The 16,293-nt window shown below is 39.9% G+C and overlaps 1 protein-coding gene across 1 annotated transcript in view; it reads left to right on the top strand.

Moving 5' to 3' along the window:
• The first annotated feature begins 339 nt into the window (after positions 1–339).
• The window catches only part of ndst3 (N-deacetylase/N-sulfotransferase (heparan glucosaminyl) 3), a 193,987-nt gene continuing 178,033 nt past the window's right edge, over positions 340–16,293 (top strand). Inside the window, exon 1 of the mRNA XM_036582931.1 lies at positions 340–482. The gene's annotated coding sequence lies outside the window, so the exon portion shown is untranslated. The remainder of the gene's footprint in view (positions 483–16,293) is intronic.

Raw genomic sequence — 16,293 nt, 5'->3', positions numbered from 1 at the left:
ATTTACACAGAGATTTAGACACTTCATAAGTAGCTTTATGTAAATTAAAATGTATTTCCAGAATTAGGTAGTTATGGTTTATGTGATTTATACAATAATGGTGTCAAAATAATAATTAAAATGTATTTTATTTTGTATGCATTTGCACTCTCTAATAATGCATTTTAAGTTTCTTTATCAAAGAGAACACCAAGCTCAAAAGATGGCAAAATTCAAATGTAAAAAAAGGTAACAGCGCCTCTCCTCGTATTCTTGTCTGCTGCTCATTCTGTGGCAAAATGATTTTGAGAATGAATTTAACCCAGCTGAATTTTCATTTTCATAGGCTTCCCAACCTGTCAATCATCCTGTCACAGCGGGGCCAACAGCACGCTCAGCGGAAAAGGCCTTATCTGAAAACACAATGAGGGGGAGATTTTCCCATTCACAGCTTTACCTGCAAGGCTCTTTGTATTGAAGGGCGGGACATTCCCCGTAAACAGGTACAATGTTAAGTGTTATGAGCTTTCCTATTCGTGACCTTTCCTACCAGTGACCTTTCTCCTTCTCTATGTCGCTGGGTACATGCAGTTTGCATGCAGCTGCAGTCTTATTGCAGGTAAAATGCTGGATGCTCTGTACTTTTTTCATTTCATGCTATATAATTCTGAGTTTGTTGGGAATGATTTGGAACGATTGGCATCCATGGCTCCCAAAAAATAACGCTTGCAGTAGACGAACAACAGCAAACCAGATATTCCATTGTTTTCGCTGGAGCCGCGACAAAAATTCTGCCACTGCCAGCGCCAACCTTCCACAGACCGCAGCGGTGAGTGGAGTGCTCCATCAAGAGTTTAATTTTCCCAACTTTTGCTGTCGACTGCAGTAGTGGAACAAACCGGAGTTGATTTTTTGGGAGCCATGGATGCCAAACATATCTTTGTTGAATTCCAGAAGAACCACAACAATAAAAGAGTACAGTACAGCTGCCTGCTGACATTATCTACCTTAAATAAACAGTCTACACTGCTTAAGCTCTTCTCTGATGATCATTTATTATCGCTGGCTCCATGGTCACCATGCCAACATTTTCATAGCTTTATACTGCCGTCTGTGAGGTGTGAAATCATTTTTTTTTTTTTTTTAATGCAAACATGTCAACCCACCATAAGCATCTGGTTATCCGGCCTACGCTGTGTTTGACGGCAACAGTTGGGAATATTGAACATTTGACAAGTCTGAGGAAAATGTTGCTGCTGACAGAATTTTCTGTCGCGACTCTATTGAAAACAATTGAATGTCCAGTTTGTCATGTGAACACAGCATTAGTAAATTGAACATTTTGTGGCTGTGTATTGCCATCATACCTGCTGAGAAAAGACCATTAGAACCATTACAATTAAAGCCTGATGGTTTTGCCTCCTGTTGGAAATTGGCTTAATAGTTTCCATTAGGAACCACTAGTTTCCTGACAGCTTTAGATCCCATCAAATGCATCTGGAATCAGTCCCAGAACGCCTGCTCAACCATCAGAATCCTTTTCACTGTGATTTAAACTCATGAGGAAAACACAAAACACCATTACTGACTATTGGACGCCACAAGGTCTTCGGTGCTGATCTGTGGCTTTAAGAATTTGTTAGACATTCTAGTAAATAGTTGCTGTAAACTAGCCAGCTAATGTTAGCTAATTCACTAACTTGCTAGTAGCATGTTCGCTGCTGTAAGCATGCTGTAGGAGCCAAAGTGAAATGTCCATGGTCTCAAAAATAGAACTCTTTAAAGTGCCTTTCCCAAGGGCACAACCAAGAATACCCAGTCGGTCCTGGGATTTGAACCTACGACCTTCCGTTGGCTGCTGGCTCTCTGTTTTAGCTTGTACATCTTCAGAATCAGTGCTGTAATGGGAAAACTTACTTTCTAAAGCTTTTACAGTTCCTCACAGTGCAATAAACGGCATATGCCAAAACATAATTGCTTCACAACACTAAAGATCTCACCTTACACATCGGCATTTCCACCAACAGAACTAGTGATAGATTCAAGTCAGAAGTGACAAACGTCAGGAGAAAAACAACAGACATTGCTGCAACAACAAGCCCTTATATGTTATTGACGATACAGGAAAGAAGCATCTGTTCAGCAAACTTTCAGTGTTAAACTGAAGCTTGTATACTTTTCAATACTTTCAATTTACTGCACGTCAGGAGTTCCATGTCAGTGAAATGCTAAATGATAACTGCTTTAGCTCGCCCGTTCTCACGCTTTCTCTGCAGCCTGCCTCCACCCCAACTCCTCCTTCATGCAGTGTCTGACTTACTCAGTGTCATGTTGTTCTCATTGATGCCTGCTCTGTTCTGTGCCCCAAGGGGGTCTTTCAGCTGCTCTCGCTGCCTTGGGCTTTGCATGTATGCACATGGAAGGGCAGCGAGGTCCCAGAACAGAGCCATACCACCAAATATAACTACTGCAGATGGAAACAAAATATTTGTTGTGACTGAACTTTGATATTGCAGAAAAAGACACTATTCCAGTAAACATGTTAACATACCGCAAAACTTTTTTTCCCCATTCTGTTCTGTCAGCAACTTAGATGTGCATACAACTTGTTAAAATACAATATGCAGACATTTATATGGAGTTGGCCCCTCATTTGTGGTGATAACAGCCTCTGCTCTTCTAGGAAGGCTTTCCTCAAAAAGCATTAACATTACCCTTTACTGGAACTAAGCAGCCCAAACCCTGAAAAACAGCCCCAGACCATTACCCCCCCTCCACCAAACTTTACTGCTGGCAATATGCATTCCAGTAGGCAGCATTCTCCTGGCTTCTGCCAATCCCAGATTCATCCATCAGACTGACAGATAGTGGAGTGTGATTCATCACTCCAGAGATCATGTTTCCGCTGCTCCAAAGTCCAGTGGCGGCGTGCTTTACACCACTGACGCCGACGCTTGGCATTGCACATAGTGATCTTAGGTTTGTGCAGCTGCTCGGCCACGGAAACCCATTTCACAAAGCTACTTATGCACAGTTCAGTTCAGTTGCTTCCAGGGGCAGTTTGGAACTCTGTAAAGAAAGATGTGTTATTTTTATGTGCTACGCGCTTCAGCACTTGGCTGCCCCACTCTGTGAGTTTGCATGGTCTACCGTTTTGTGACTGAGCTGTTGTTGCTCTTAGACACTTCCATTTCACAATAATAGTACGTACAGTTGACCAGGGCAGATCTGGCAGGGCAAAAACCTCACAAACTGACTTGTGACATACTTGGCATCCTATGAAGTACGTTTGAAGTCACTGAGCTCTTCACTATGACCCATTCTGCTGCTGATGTTCGTCTGTGGATTTTAAACACGTTAGCAATGGGTGTGGCTGGAACACCTGAACTCAATAATTAGGAGTGTCCACATGTAGTTTTATCAGCCCTTCTTAAAACTTGCTACAGTATTCCTGGTTGCAAAGCCATATTAGAACTGGCTAAAAACAAATGGTGGCTTAAGTCAGTACCACTTCATATTTAAAATCTCCAGGAACACTGCTGTGTTTGATACACTCGTACCAGCACCACACACACACACACACACACACTACCTTGTCATTGTCACTGCAGTGCTGAGAATGATCCACCACCCAAATAATACCTAAATAGTGGTCCTGTGGTCAGAAGCTGACCAGTGATGAAAGTGGTAGAGAGTGACTGATGGGTTACAGTGTGTAATTTTATGTATTGGGGCTATAAACCCATAAAGTGCTTATAGGAAAGTGGTTTACATTATAAAATAAAGAATAAAGTTTATATGAAATAAACTTGCTAAAATTATTACACTATGTGAGATATAATAAAAACATGCTTCAAAAGATAAATTGTGGCCTGTGGAAAAGTTATGGCATATTATTGTATTATTGAGTTCTTTTAACCAGAGGTTAATAAAACAGCATACAATAATCCAAATAAATGATTTTATATTATGAAAGTTCAAAATCTTCTACATTTGTATTTACAGCTCTATTAATTATCTGTATAATCACACGAGACTCAGATTAAACATACAATAATACATTATATATATATATATATATATATTATATAAATGAATAAATATAATAATATAATATTTTTTTTGCTCATGCTTGTGTGTTGTCTCGTCCCCCATGATGCTACATTTTCTTACATACTTCAGCAGACTCTTTTTTTTTCCTTATTTTTTTGCTTATTCTTTCTTGCTCTGCACGCCTGCAGCAGAATGTTTGTCTGCATGTGGTTGTCTCTTAGCGCCATCGCCACGGTAACCCAGCCCTCTCTCTCTCTCTCTCTCTCTCTCTCTCTCTCTCTCTCTCTCAACCCAGCCGATAAACACTCCTCATGCTGCGATCCGCTTTCATGTACACGCCACTTTACATTTCCACTCGCCAGACAGAGAGAGAGCGAGAGAGCGAATGAGTGAGAGAGAGAGCGCGAGAGGAGACAAATGACAAGGAGGTTTGTTGTTTTCAATACTGAAAAGTTGATGCATGAAATGGGAGTCAAGAGAGAACCTTATCTGAGGGCCACCACTTCATTCTGTGTGTGTGTGCGTGTATCTCAGTGTGTACAAGCAAGACAACATCTAACACACACACACACACACACACACTGAGGGCTGATATTACAGCAGACGGACAGGGTGCGGTGGAGGCTATCGATCCAGCCTGAAACTCTACACAGGAACTACAGCATTATTAATTATACACTCACACACACAACATGATACCTCCCTACACACACACACACACACACACACAGCTTTTGCCCTCTAGTGATTTTTTTCCACTGAGCTTTTGGCTTGTTGTTACTTGTCAGGTAATCAGTAATCAGGAAATCTCTCTCTCACACACACAGGTGTATTTCCTCATTAATATGGTGAGTCTCTTTTCTGCAGTAGCTGTTCCTCTCCTGCAATAGAACCTCATAAGTGTATTTAAAAAAAATATTCTGAATTGTACCACAATAATTTAGGCAAATCAAATCAAATCATGGAAAAATTGGAGAGTTCATGATGTACTGAATAATTTCCCAAATAATCATAATCATTAGAGCTTAGAAGAATATGAGAATAAAAGCCAAATCCAATTTAGCCACACAGAGAAATGGTGATGGACAAAACTAAACATGTGTTTAAAAAAAAATATATATATATATATATATATATATATGAAAAGTTTTATATACACATAGACATATATATTTTATATATATATCTATACACCGATCGGGCATAACATTATGACCACCTCCTTGCTTCTACGTCCATTTTATCAGCTCCACTTACTATATGGGTGCACTTTGTAGTTCTACAATTACAGACTATAGTCCATCTGTTTCTCTGCATACTTTTTAGCCCCCTTTTACCCTGTTCTTCAGTGGTCAGGACCCCCATGGACCCTCACGGAGCAGGTACTATTTGGGTGGTGCAGTAACACTGATGTGGTGGTGGTGGTGTGTTAGTGTGTGTTGCGCTGGTGCTGTGTGGATCAGACACAGCAGTGCTGCTGGAGTTTTTAAACACCTCAGTGTCACTGCTGGACTGAGAATAGTCCACCAACCAAAAATATCCAGCCAACAGCGTCCTGTGACCACCAGTGAAGGACTAGAGGATGATTGGCTCATACTGTACAGCAAGAGATGAGCTATCGTCTCTGGCTTTACATTTACAGGGTGAACCAACAACGCAGGTGCGTCAAATAGAGTGGACAGTGAGTGGACACAGTGTTTAAAAACTCCAACAGCACTGCTGTGTCTGATCCACTCGTACCAGCACAACACACACTAACACACCACCACCACGTCAATGTCACTGCAGTGCTGAGAATGATCCACCACCCAAATAGTACCTGCTCTATGAGGGTCCATGGGGGTATATAGTAAGTGGAGCTGATAAAATGGACAATGAGCATAGAAACAAGGAGGCGGTCATAATGTTCTGCCTAATCGATATATATACACACACATACATGTAATTTGAAATTGTCAGCTGCTCTTTACGTTGTGTCAATATATCATAGTTAATGGATAGACAGAAATGAATATATATATGTATATATGTATATATACTTAGTGAGCACTTTATTAAGAACACCTGTACAATCAATCATTCATAAAATGATCTAATCACCCAATCATGTGGTAGCAGTGCAATGCATAAAATTATGCACATACAGGGCCAGTAGCTTCAGATAATGTTGACATCACTCATCAGAATGCGGATTTCAGTGATTTGATTGTGGCATGATTGTTGGTGCCAGATGGGCTTGTTTGAAAATTATATAGAACTGTTGTTCTGGGATTTTCATGAATCTTGAGGTGGATGGGCTACAACAGCAGAAGACCACATCAGGTTCCACTTCTGTCAGCCAAGAACAGAAAGCTGAGGCTGCAGTGGACACAGACTCACCTAAACTGGACAGGTGAAGACTGGAAAAATGTAGCCTGGTCTGATGAATCTCGATTTCTGCTGAGGCCCACAGATGGTAGCGTCAGAATTTGGTACCTGCAGCATGAATTAATAGCCAACAGTCCAGGCTGGTGGAGGTGGTGTAATGGTGTGGGGAATGTTTTCTTGACACACTTTGGGCCCATTAAAACCAGTCAATCATTGCTTGATTGCCACAGCCCGTTTGAGTATTGTTGCTGACCATGTGCATCCCTTCATGGCCACAGTTTACCTATCTTCTAATGGTTAATTCCAGCAAAATAATGCTCCAAGACACAAACTAAAAGTTGTCTTCAGTGTCATGAGAATTAAGCCTAATCCTAAATCTAATCCTAATTTTAACCTCAATAATCCCAAAGAAATATTTTAGCCCATAGAGTACAAAAAAAATGAAACAAGCTTTTGTAAAATGCACTTTACAAAGTGAGGACCATTTTGTATGCGTCCTCATATTGTGGGTGAGCCCTGCTTTGCTCTGGTTTCTTACAAAGTCAGGATACTTTGTCCTTAAAATGTACAAAAACAAACCCTCACACACACACAGTTTGAAGAGGATATAGAAGCATGTCTATAAAATCCTCTACTAAGAAGTCAAGAACTTTTTCCCCTGAAACTCTGCGCACATCTAAAATTAGTTCCTGACCTATTTTGGCTTGAAAAGGAAAGCACAAAGAGGGGGGCACCTGCTAAATCCGGCGGCCTGTTCGAATTACCCAATTTTCACTTATAACAATGTAATCCTAATTCAATTCGCCCTTGCTTCCATAAGCACACGCTCGTGCGTTCGAAGATTAGCAGGGATTTGTCACTTATCTGCAGCACAAAAGAGTCTTTCCGTGTGATGCTTTCCACTCAGCAAGGCTTCCACCTTCACTGCAAAATGTCGCTGTCATAAGAAAACCTCACAGCTTCTTTTTTTCTGCGTTCATTTTCCTACGGCAGTTTAAAACGTCAGCTGCTTTTTACATCATGTAAAGATTTAATGATGAACAGAACAAAAGAAAAGGCGTAGAATCATTCAAATATTGAATAAAATCTTGTACGTCAATAAAAAATGTAGTTATTGTTTTGAAGATATACTCAAAAAACAAATCATATATGCTTAATATATGCTTTTGATGCTGAGCTGAGTCTGTATATGCTGACTTTATTTGATTCAAAGTAATTGTGTGGCATATACCAACTCATTTATCTGAATGTATGCAGTTTCCTTATGACGCAGCTTGGTGTTTATATGCACGCTTCAAATGCACTTACATGTGCACTTAATAATCTGATAACTGTTGTAATCCGTCAGTAATCCGATCAACGCATTTATATGCACTTGAGTAATCAGATAATGGGAAACTCTGGGTCTACATGAGTCAGGCAGTAGTCAGATTTCTGCTTTTCTACCAGCCAGTACACTGACAGAAGAAGAAGTGACGTAAACCTACTGTAAAACTGTAACTTCAATGCTGCTGCTTTTTTTTAAAAAAAAAAAAAAAAACATTGCGCCACTTTACCTGAAAATATGAACATACATCATCTAGAAGACGAAGAATATTTAAATCCTTCATTTCATCAATCATGTCGTTTGTTTCAGCGCCTCTCCAAAACTGTTTTGCTGCCATCTTGCGGCAACGCTGCTTGCTTATTTATGGTACCGTGGTCTGTTTTCGCACATTCGCAGACTGAGAAATCCGAAAGAAATCACAGTAAGAGTTTATATGCACTGAGGAATCTGATTACTGAGCTAAAATCCAGCTCTCTTTATCAGATTTCTAGACCTTACAATGATCTAAGAAATCAGAGTTTACATGACCATTTAAATAATCAGATAACTGCAGAAATCCAATTATGATTGGATTATTGAGTGCATGTAAACGCACTCATTGACAACCATTAATGAGGGCTTAACTTTACACAGTGCTAATTAATGTGCATAAGCCTCCACTTCTTGTTAGCCACATTAGCCTTGTAGTTTCAGTGCAAAACTAAAGAAGCAACTACTATTGAGTGATGAACTACATTTTAAGATCCGTTAGTCTACATAAGCTTCCATTACTCGTAGTGTGATTGCAAAACTAAGGAAGGAACCATTATTAAGTGGTTAACTAGAGTTTACACAGTGCTACTTAGTGCACATATGTTTCCATTTCTTGTTAGCCTTGTAGCTTCAGTTCAAAACTAAAGAAGAAACTACTATTAAGTGGTGAACAATAGTTAACATGATGCTAATTACTTAGTACATAATTACTTTTTACTTGTAGCTTCACTGCAAAACTTAAGAAGGAACCATTATTGAGTGGTGAGCCAGAGTTTACACAGTGCTAATTAGTGTCCATAAGCTTGCGTTACTTGTTAGCCACATTACCCTCATAGTTTCAATGCAAAACTAAAGACGCGGCTGCTGTTGAGAACTAATGAGGAGTCCAGTTTGCAGATCAGGATCCAGAGCGTTTTTTCTCTTTTCTGGAATTAAGCTTTCTCTTAATTTCACATGAAATTGAATTTTCACAGGATCATTTCAACTCGCACAGGTTTTTGAAGGCTGTGTGGTGAGATGTTATGGTTTATTCATACTCCCTCATTACACCAGGACGATATGTATGCGTATGTGTGTGTTTGAGAGACATAGGAGATCACACTTGTGAGCAGTGCAATACTTCATGCAATCAAATTTACACAATTTTCCCCCAACCACAAATGTAGTGGATCAGCCAAGACATGTCCGATGTCTGAAGTTTCTTTTCTTAGTTTATCACAGGAGCTACAAAGCTTATGAAGCTAAAAGGAATGGAGGCATATGACGACTAATTAGTAGTGTAAACTACATGCCTACTTGCCTTAAACCCTGTCAAGTTGTTAGGTAATCTCAAATATATATGCTCATGTGGTTTCTGACACTGTACGTAAGAAACTTTGTCCATTTTTACAGGTAAAAAATATGCCAAATGATCTAAGGTATGTAGTTTATACAATGCTAATCAACAGTGGAGTGTTCAGACCCATTTTCAAGAGATAGGAGGGGAACATATTCTGGCTGGGTTGCGGTGGTGGGGTCTAAAGTTATAGAGCAAAAACCATCTTTGTAGCATTTAAGGAAAAGTCATATAATGTTTATAGCAAATCACATCTACAAATAACATTTCACTTAAAACAATGTGTAATAAACATTATTAAAAAAACCTTTTTCTGCTTCCTTTGGGCCGAGTTGAAAGGGCCTTCAGCACAAAGCTATAGGTAAGATATACTTTTTACTTGCAGTATAGTTTAGATGTGATAATTCTTTAGTTAAACAACGAAATTACAAAGTGAGTTAAACTGAAGGGCTCAGTGACTTGTATCCTTTTCTTCTGCTTCCGAACAACAGACCAGACGGAAATATACCTAGAGCCTTTTTATTCACAAAAACACGGCATCAAAGGAACATTCCACTATGCCACATCTTGTATATCTAAATCTCGGGTTGTTGAAAGGGTTTAAATGAGGAATTGCTAGGTTTATGTCTCCTAAAAAATGGCTAAAAGACAATACCCCTCTACCCCAGTCGTCCCCCGACATGCCACAGCTAACTGATCATCGTAAGCTTCCATTAATTTTTAGCTACATTAACCTCGTCGCTTCAGTGCAAAACTAAAGATGTAAGCTTAAATCTGTGCTCATGTTTGCATTGAAAAAATAGTGGTGCGCAGCCGATGGTGGCACGAAGGCACAAAATTGTCGATGTGGTGAAAATAAGGAGAGCTTTAGCAGTGTAGAAAAAGGGCAGCAGGGCACTCTGCACTCTTTTAGTTTTGTTGTATAGTGCTGGGTTTGTCTGGAATTCAACAATGAAACGTTTGGGGTTGATGGACCCCCCAAAAAATCTACATTCAGTTAATTTCACTGCTGCCGTCAATGGCAAAAGTTGGGAAAATTGAACTCTTGATGGAGCATGCCGCTTACTCCCGGGGTCTGCAGAACGTGGCTGCTAGCAGTGACAGAACACCACTACCACAAACATGTGAACGCATCATAAGACACCAAATATGTCTCGACTGATTAACTGCGTTTGTAGTAAAAGACGAAAACTATCACTTCAAACATGCTAAAATAGAACACATTAAGTGTCTTAAATGTACAATTTCTTTGGATATATAAACACATTGATTGATGATGATGTGTGTCTGTGTGTGTGTGTGTGTGTGAGAGAGAGAGAGAGAGAGAGAGAGAGGGAGAGAGAGATAAAGAGAGACAGAGAGAGTTTTGGCAAGCCTGTCAGATTGATTCAGTCTGACTGAAAGATGAAGCAGATCGCCGCTTTGAACTTCCTCTCCATCCGAGACCTGCAAAAAGCAGCCACAATTATTATTAACAGCTCTCCCTCTCTCACACACACACACACAGAAGCTGAAACGTTAAATGAGCTTGACACTCAGTCAGTTTATATAAAGTAGTGGGGGTCTCTCAAATAAAGTCTCGGAAATGGAAATAAACAGTTTGATGTGGAGCAGCAGTGTATGGAGCTACTGTGTGTGTGTGTGCAGGTTTCAATGTACATGTTTGTGGCTACACAACACACATTACTTTTGAAGGGACAAGGCACAATAGGTTGAAGACAGTTGTCCCTACATTAAGGGTAGTTTGTATATAAATGGTTTGCTTGAATAAAAGAAGCAGTTTAAACTTCATAAGAACGCTACTGTGAAAATGCTTGGATTCCTAGGTATTTCCTGGATGGCTGGCATCCCCAGTGCAATTGCCCTTTGGCTTCTATTGTAAGGGCGCTTGAGTTATCATACCTGAAACACTTCTAATAGTAGCAAATGGGCAGTTATAAACCATACATCATACTGTATAACATAGAGATGGAAGGATCAATCGGCTGTGTATCCATGTCGGTCCAATTTTCAGCCCAAATAAGCGGTGGCCGATCAGTCGATATTTCTCTGTCTTAGCCGATCCTGAGAGCTGATCAGAGACGTAAAACATATGAGCCATGTTTAAGGATTGCTGCAGTCCTGCGTGAGGCCCCTCGGTCACAGGACCCTGCAGTACCTTGTTCAAATGCTAGATTTAAATACAAACCTTTTGACTTTTGGCTGCGGGACTAAACTGCAATTCACACCGAGTCCAATTTTTATGGACGAAAGATGCTTATAGATGCGTTAAAATCAAGCTGACCAGTCAGACCTTTCTTGTCATGGTTGCAGCTCAAACGTGTCAGGATGGCGGCAGAACTCTTGTTTGTAGTGGAGTACAGAAGCTCTGCTTCATGACAAGCAAATGCTGGCTAAAAAAATCTGAAGGTTAAAGACAGTATGTGGCGGACGAGAGCTGAAAGGCCCGCTGACCTGTGGAAATACCTGCAGAATCGCCCATTATGCAGCTTCAGTCTGCTCTTGTAAGAGGTGGTGGAACTCCCTATGTGGGCTGTACCAAGTGTATGCACTGTCTAGTTGCAGTGCTTAAAAGAAGAAAAAGTTTTCAGAGTGTTTAGAGAGAAAAACGCTTTGGACTTGGTGTGAAGGTCCTACTATGTCCAGCCCCACACTCAATTGGTATCAGCTCTCAGCCGGTTGTGCTGAAAGGTGATCAATATCAGCCACAAAAACACTGAAAAGTCCATCTCTAGTATAATGCCTTAGACCTCTCATAGGGGCCAGACATGATCTCGTAACAGGACTGTCTGTGCAAACTAAGAAATTTTGGGCTAAATGTGGGTGGAAATGAAGACTGATTAGAGTGGGAACAAACTGAGTGTGAAATTTGTGAAACCAGTCCAATGCTTCGAGAAGACAAAGCTCAAAGTGGGAGGCGTTGTTGCGCTCATCAACATTGTCCAACGGACAATAAGCCTGTCTTTAGCCCATGGATTTAGCACGTCCCCCAGAAAAACTCTGGAATCTCTTTTGAAGTTAGGGATTTGCCACAATCCAGCTCCAAAATTTTAACAAGTTGTCCCCAGACATGTATTCTCATTACAAGATCACATCAGGCTCTGCAACACTGTCTTACACCTCGCACATCTCTACATAGTAAGGGTTGTAAAGAATAGTCAACACAAGTCAGCACTGTGGGCAGCTGTACACTAGTTGCAGACAGCGCTTGAACTTGGTAATGAAATACAGCAGCGGAAAAAAATGCCTTTATTTACATTAGTACACAGTATTCAACTTCTGTTGTTCATATTTAAATTTATTTTAATTTCTTCATATTTCTCGTGATGGGTAGAGTGGGGCTCAAACTAATCCAGGGTACAATGTAACTTTCTAAAATGGATTTTCTGTGTAGTTAAACAGAGTCAAGTAAAATGTGCTTTTGGTCTTGTTCTTGTGTTCCCATAGCACTGTCATCAGCAATTTTTTACAGCAATAGGACACATATAAATTGAGATTTTTTGTTTCTTTTGAGCCATTCAGAAATGGACTTACCTTGTGTTATTTGGATATTTGTCCTGCTGCATAACCCACTTGCACTTGAGCTGTAGGTCACAAACTGACATTCTCATTCAGGTTTTTTTTTGATAGCAGAATTCATGGTTCCATCAGTTATAACAAATCATCCAGGTCGTGCAGAAGCAAAGCAGCCCCAGACCATCACACTACCACCACCATGTTTCACTGTTAGTATGATGTTCTTATGGTTGAATGCAGTGTTAGCTTTTCTTTAGATGTAATGAGACTCATGTCTTCCAAAAAGTTCCACCTTGGACTCATCAGTTCACAGAATATTATCCCAAAAGTCTTGGAAGTTGTCAAGATGTTTTTTTTTTTCCAAATGCGAGACGGGTCTTTGTGTTCTGAGGCAAGTGAGGCCTGCCATTCTTTAGATGTTCATCTGTGTTCTTTTGTAACTTCCTGGATGAGTCATCATTGTTCTCTTGGTGAAATTTTGGCAAGCGTGCCACTCCTGGGAAGATTCACCACTGTTTCAGGCTTTCTCCATTTGTAAATAATGGCTCTCACTGTGGTCCTCTGGAGTCCCAGAGCTTTAGTAATGGCTTAGTAACCCTTTCCAGTTTGATGGATTTCAGTCACTTTGTTTCGCATCCATATTTGAATCTCTTTAGAATGTTGCATCATGTGCTGCTTTTTGAGACCTTCTAGTCTGCTTCACATTGCCAGACAGGTTCTATTTAAGTGATATTTAGATTTAGAACAGGTCTGGCAGTAATCATGCCTGGGTGTGGACAGTGAAATTGAACCCAATAGTCAATTGTATGTAGTTAAATGGTTCATTCAAAGCTAAGGGGGCAATTACTTTTTCACATAGGGCCAGGCAGGGCTGAATATAATTTTTTTTTTTGTTTCAGCAAATGAAATTGTGATTTAAAAACAGCATTTTGTGTTTAATTAAGTCATTCTTGTCTAATATTAAAAGTAGTTTGATGATCTGAAACATTTACGTGTGACAAATATGCAAAAATATAAGAAATAGGGAAGGGAGCAGAACTTTTTCACAGCACTGTACAAAGCCTCCAGCGCTGAGAGCAACCTTCTGCTGTGGCTTAGGTCTCTTCCTGGGCTAGCCACTTGTGCGATGCTACACCACAGCTACAGGGCCTCGTAGGCTGACGGTGACCTCCTCCATGACTAAGCACTCTTTTCGGCCTATGAGACTTCCTGGGCTAGCCGTTTTTGTGATGACACGCTGTAGCCACAAGACCTACCAGGCTGAGTGTGACCTTCCTCCACAGCTAAGAACTCTTTCTGGGGCTTCCTGGGCCAACCGTCGATGCGATGCTACCAGGCCTCTCGGGCTGAGAGGGGCCTTCCCCTACAGCTAAGACTCTTTCTGGGCCAGTTAAATGACTCTGCATTGTGGTCTCAGGAGTTTCCCCCCCATCAGTTGGGGAACTTTGTGTGAGTGTGTGTGTGTGTGTGTGTGTGTGTGGGATGTTACAGGCGTGTGTGTTTTTACCACTATTCTTCCTTCCTGTTTAGTTGCTGATGCACAGGAGTAGGTTACAGCAACTCCACCACCAAGATAATTAGCACACACACACACTTGTGACAGCTGTTGCACTGCATGTGTGCATGAGTGTGAGAGACACTGCAATTAGAGGCTTTGTCAGGCAGTGCAAGGTGACATCAACCTGCCTCTGCTATACACACACACTCTCTATCTGTAGACCTCTGAGCTAAATATCAAATCAAACACATTTGTGAGTTGTAGGGAAAGTGTTTGTTTATCTAAACAACTTGAGTCAAATGCATAATTATTTTCTAAATAGCAATTACCATTCCATTTGGAGGAGGAAAACGTGTAGCTGGAAATGAATATGTATGTAATTTGTGAAGAATCAAGTAATGATTCATTACAATTTTCAAATCAGCCAGCCTGTTCTGGCATCACAACCAAGCGCCACTGCCATTTCAATGATTGAAGTAAAAACAATGACATATATGGCTCGAGATACATACAGCTTGTTTTTTTTCATTCATTTTGCTGTTTTTTGTTTGGAAATGAATTTTTAAATATGCTAACAGAGTTAATAAGGAATGGAAGCTAATAGTCTTCCATTAGCATAAAGCTAACTGGTGGTTAAAGTGCTTTCAGGCAGTTCTCATAAACTCAGACTTTTAATTTGTAATTTTCAAGATTAAAACAAGGAAGTATTTTAGTAAGTGTAGCCTTTTGGCATTGCTGTTCAAAAGCCTGTTTTAATTTGGCATCACAACCAAGCACCATGATGATTTTCAGCTACTGAGGTAAGAACAATATGTAGCTCAAGGCATTTAGCTTGTTTTTTAATCAGTTTGCTGTATTTCGCTTAGAAATTGATTTTAAAAAATTTGCTCAAAACATGCTAACACAGTTAAAGCTAGCTAATAGTCTTTGATTAGTAAAAAGCTAACTGGTGGTTCTCATAAACTTTTCATATGTGATTTTCCGAGCTACTTTACAGACCTTTTTTTAAGTAAGTGTGGCCTTTTAGCATTAACGTTATTTTAAAGCCTGTTTTACTTTGGCATCATAACCTAGGATATTGCCATTTTCAGCTACTGAGGTAAAAACAATATATGGTTCAACACATATTGAGATATGTGGCTTTTTGTTTTCATTATGCTGTATTTTCTTTAGAATTTAATTTAAAAAATTGGCTCAAAACATCCCTGCTAAAAAAAAACAAAAAAAAACAGCACTGACCAGCATGCATTTCCTGCTGGTTTATGCTGGTCTCGTGCTGGTCTGGATCTGGTTTAGCTGGTCAGCTCAGCATGGTCATGCCGGTTGACCAGCAAACCAGCATCCAAAACACAGTATATGCTGGTTTTGCTGATGATCAGCCATCTTGGTCTATGCTGGTTTTTCTAGCAGGGATGCTAACACAATTAACATGCTAAGCTAACACAAAGAATGGAAGCGAATTGATTATCATACAGCTAAGTGGTGGTTATGGTGCTTTCAACTAGTTGTCAGAAACTTTTAATTTGTGATTTTATGAGCTTAAAAAGGAAGCTTTTTTAATAAGTGTGGCTTTTTTAGTTATCTAAAACACAACCGAGCACCATTAGCATTTTCAGCTTCTGAGGTAAAAACAAGGCTCAAGGCCTGTATTGAGATATACGGCTCAAACATTTGGCTTGTTTTTTTAATCACTTTGCTGTATTTTGTTCAGTAATGATTTTTTTTTAACAATGACTCAAAACATGCTAACACAGTTAACAAAGAATGGAAGCTAAAAGTCTTGGATTAGCATAAAGCTAACTTGTGGTTATAGTGTGTTCGGAGGTTTGTCTAACTAACATTTGTGAATTTCACAATTTACCAAAAGGTAAGATATAAACTTGGGCAAGTTCTGTGTTACCTGAATGTACGAATACATTCTATGATGTCATGTTACACTTAGCAGTCCAAGTTAGCAAACAGTGC

This window comes from Colossoma macropomum, unplaced genomic scaffold (genome assembly GCF_904425465.1).
Source record: "Colossoma macropomum unplaced genomic scaffold, Colossoma_macropomum, whole genome shotgun sequence".
In the NCBI taxonomy this organism is placed as follows: domain Eukaryota; kingdom Metazoa; phylum Chordata; class Actinopteri; order Characiformes; family Serrasalmidae; genus Colossoma; species Colossoma macropomum.
Note: the sequence above shows the minus strand (reverse complement) of the source record. Positions and strands in the feature narration are given on the sequence as shown.